The 4,235-nt window shown below is 40.2% G+C and overlaps 1 long non-coding RNA gene across 1 annotated transcript; it reads right to left on the bottom strand.

The window, feature by feature from the left end:
• Nucleotides 1-707: 707 nt before the first annotated feature.
• On the bottom strand, nt 708-3,911 carry LOC149317621 (uncharacterized). Its single transcript, XR_016280749.1, has 3 exons — nt 3,830-3,911; nt 1,853-2,093; nt 708-1,109 (listed from the first exon to the last, which is right to left on the bottom strand). It is a non-coding gene; the product is annotated as an uncharacterized LOC149317621 (long non-coding RNA).
• Nucleotides 3,912-4,235: the final 324 nt, after the last annotated feature.

Genomic DNA, 4,235 nt, shown 5'->3' with positions numbered 1-4,235 from the left:
TCTACTGTCACTGAAGACAGAGGAGATTGTGGGAACAAGACAAGGGGCTTGTCTACCTTGAATTCCTCCCTGGTCTCACTGATCTATACACGATGCAGAGCCAAAACTCCAAACTGGATCTGGACAGACTTCGTGACACCCACACCCAATTTGGGGCTTCCTCCTTCTAACCTGCATTTAAATAACTTACCTTTTGCTGCAGGTTTTTGGCTCTCTTTGCAGCAACAGCAGTGGCTGTCCATTCACTCATGGTTCCTGAAAGTTGCCCAGCTCCATCACTGCAGGGGCAAGTCATTCTGAGGTCTGAAAAAGGTGCCCAGCATTGATAGCATGGGTGGGTGCTTTGTTATGCCCTCTGCAGCAGCACCATGTAATACACAGGAACTGCGTGGGAATGCAGCCATTTGTTGCAAGAGCCAAAAACCCACAGCAAGAGAAAGCTGGTAAGCGGCGAATTTGTGGGGAATTGAGAGCCAGAATAATCTGAGGCCAGAGCAAAGTATATTGGCAAGCGTACACCCACCCAATATGTGTAAATTGCATGGCAAAAGTTGTGCTTTTATCCCAGCCACCTTGTTTTTGCCTTTACAAAAGTCTCTATGGTTTAAAGGTTCCTCTTTGTGTAATATAAAACCAATGTATCAACTTGTCGGCAACTAAGAAAGAGGGAATTTCTGTTCTTCTACATATTTTGTTTAATGTCAGGATGTTAATCAAGCATTTGACTTCAGATGCTTTTCCAATGTCTGGAAGATCACACATGTGGGACATGCAAGGCAGAAGAAATCCATGGCATTTAGAATCATCCCTGAATCTTGACCCTAGATCCAAATATCCTTGACATTTGGGGCAGTTCTGCTCAGATGTAAGCTTTGATGTCTGGCTCTATTGCTAATTGTAATGGACTCCTCTAATCTTCCTCCAAGGAGGACGTGCCAGGTGTCTTTCTTGAGTCTGGAACACACTGTTCTTGCACAACAACTCTTGAGGAACACAAGAGGAGCTGGACAAACAAAGCAGCAGCTGTAGTAAGCTCTTAGGTGTCAACATTTTTAGTTTTGTATTGTCACCCATGTGCTCAGGCATTGTCGCAAGAGCAGGAAACCTAGCTGGAGAGACAAGAGAGAAAGAGATCAATAAGCTATATTGCAGGAGTTCAGCCTTTTACTTCTCCTGACCATTTAACACCCATGAGTCATTTTGACTCGCATGATCCCATCCGTAACTCAGTAATGGTTTGTGCTTGATTGTTGTTCCAACAAATTGCTCATGTTGTGTATTAACCTGAAAGCTACCTATCTACTAACCTATTTAAATACTATAAGTAGCTTGGGTTTTTTCATTCAGCCAAATCATTTTTGCATTACTATTGCAAGGAAAAGATATGTACATGCTATAGTTAGATGACTGCAGTGAGGGATTTGCAGTGGCTGTTGCACTATTAAGCCAATTGATTTGGAATAGTGATTTACATCTCAATTATAGTGCTCTCTATGATATGTTTGAACAATCATCCACAATTAAACCTATTCTGTGGACAATAACATGCATGCAAAGGACAACATTGATTTCAGATTCACACTGGAAAAAATGACCACATTTTGTGGGTAGTTGTTCTTAACACCTTATATTAGGTGCAAAAAAAAAAACAAAAAACAGGAGTAATAAAGAGGCAGATTTTGCATATTACAAAGTAATCTAGGTTGGTGTTTTGCCTTTCTTGCATGTCAGAATATGTCATCATATTAGTCCCTAGCAAGCTGCCACAATTTAAGGTGCATTCTAGTAGCTATTATAGACCAGAGTAACTTAACTGTCAGTTAATACTCACAACTTCCCGAAGAGACACTACCTTGAGGGAAACCATTTGGATTCACTCCATATTGCTGTTGTTGTGTGTCTTCAAGTCAATTCCAATATATGGCAATCCTAAAGCGACCCTATCATGGGGTTTTCTTAGGAAGATTTGTTCAGAGGAGGTTTCCTATTGCCTTCCCCTGAGGCTGAGAGCATGTGACTTGCCCAAGGTCACCAAGTGGTTTTTATGGCTGAGCAGGTAATCAAATTCTGGTTTCCAGAGTCACAGCCAACACCTAAACCACTACGCCACCTGGCTTGCCACATACATGGGCTCTTATAATAGAAGTAAATATTGATCCATCTTGCTCAGTATTGCCTTTATTGATTGGCTGGCAGCAGACAGATATTTTTTCAGCCATATTTTTAAATGCTAGGAATTGAACCTCAACCCTTTTTCACACAAGTGAAATAAGTGCTCTGTCACTGAACTGTATAGTCTTTTATTTTTATTCCATTTTTATCCCCATCTGAATTATCTTGAAACAACGACTTGGATTTTTGGTGCCATTTCTCTGCTTTTAAGGGCAATATGTTTTTAAACAGAGCTGCTGAAATGATTCTGTGATGCTGCTTTTTTGTTAAAAGGGTTTGATGCTAGATTTAAATATGTTACTTGTAAGCTGCCTTGAGAAAATGACTGGCACCCTGCTGGAAAGTTGCAATTGCCTGAAGTTGAACTGCATTACTCTGTAACATTTCCATTCACAGGAGGGAAGCAAATTCATAGCTACATCATCAGGACTATTGCAAAAGCAGAACCAGCAGCATAGCCATTCCACAAGTGTCCCAATATACAGTGTGGCCCAATGCACAACATGTGCTGAAGCACAGTGGGAGCCTGTGTTACACAACGGTGCATGTTCCACCATGCCCTGTTGTGCATTGTTGCAATTTACTAGAATGGTTGCTATGTCAGCAATGGAGTGCCATCATTGTAAAGTTAAACATTGTAGACTCTGATGCAGGATCTTGGTCAATGTTTCTCAGCAATGAAATTCAGCGTATAAACTTTTTGATTAAATAAATGGATGGATGGAGTAATTAATTAACTAACTAATTAATATAAATAATAAAATTAAATTAAAATGAATAAAATTAAAATTAAGTGTATTAACATATCATGTGCAGAATATGCTTCTGTAAAGCAACTGAATAAACAGTAAACCTTGAAAAATGAGCCTCAAACAATGTTTCCACAGGTGTCATATGCAAAACTTGGAGAAGTTACTTTTTTGAACTACAGCTCCCAGAATTCCTCACCCAGATAAATTTAAGGAGTCTAATTTAAAAACTAATGTTCCCCAAGCTCGAGTTATAGGTTTGCAAAGGTTTTACTGGATGGCCCTTCAAATTCTGGAAGGTCTGGAGTCTTGAATTTTAGATTGCCAAAAACCAGCATGGAATTTCAGACCCTCTGACTGATACGACATAAATTGAGTGTGTAATGCAGGTGTTTTTCTTATTCCAGAGCATCTGCAGGTCTTGTGAATTACTTTGGAAGATCATCTATTTCACAGAAAGAAAGCTCCTCTTGTGTAACGCTGGAAAGTTTAAAAAGGAGGAGGTGAGGATGTCTCTTCCCAGAAAATAAACCCGAAGCTTGGGGGAGAGCAATGTTGTCAGTTAAAGGAGACCTCTATGAAGCGCATGTGGTTGTGGAAAATAAACTCTTGACCAAGGCAACACATGTAAATTATGAAACCGCAAATAGATCACAGCTGAGTGAACAGCTGAGTTGTTAAGCTCCCAAGCTCATGGTAACAGCAGATAGGTATCACAACAAAGTAATGTGACTTACAACTATCCTATCCAGTAGTGGCAGACATTTTTCCGCTATTTCATTAGGTTTCTCAGTATCTATATGATGGCTTGTTGCCATTTGAACTCTTGTTGTCTTCCTCTCCTACTTGTCCTCCCCTACTTTTTGTCCTACTGACCCTTTTCCATCTTTTCTTTATCCAGATCTTACCTTTGCTTCCGCTTTATCTATAACTCACTTCGGTCCAAAACACACTGCAGACATAATCCAATTTGAGACAGCTTTAACTGCCCAGGCTCAGTTCTAGGGAATCCTAAATTGTAGTTTATCGTGGCACCAGAGCTCTGTGACAGAGAAGGCTAGATGTCCCACAAAGCTACAGCTCCCAGAATTCCCTAGCATTGAGCCAGGTCAAGTGGATTATTTCGGCAGTGTGTTTTTGACCTTAGTGAACTGTTCCTTCTCAAAGGATATTTTTCAGGGCTGCTTTAAGCATGCTGTCATGCACCCCTTATTAAAGAAATCTTCCTTGGATCCTTCACTTTGTTTTACTTATTGTCTCTCCTCCCATTTCTCTGTAAAGATTTGGAAAGAGTAGCCCATTCCTAATTGATGC

The sequence above is a fragment of the Sceloporus occidentalis genome, unplaced genomic scaffold (genome assembly GCF_023333645.1).
Source record: "Sceloporus occidentalis isolate IW3139 unplaced genomic scaffold, rSceOcc1.0.p SCAF_3, whole genome shotgun sequence".
Lineage (NCBI taxonomy): Eukaryota > Metazoa > Chordata > Lepidosauria > Squamata > Phrynosomatidae > Sceloporus > Sceloporus occidentalis.
The sequence above is the reverse complement of the archived record's forward strand: the minus strand, read 5'-3'. Positions and strand labels throughout refer to the sequence as shown.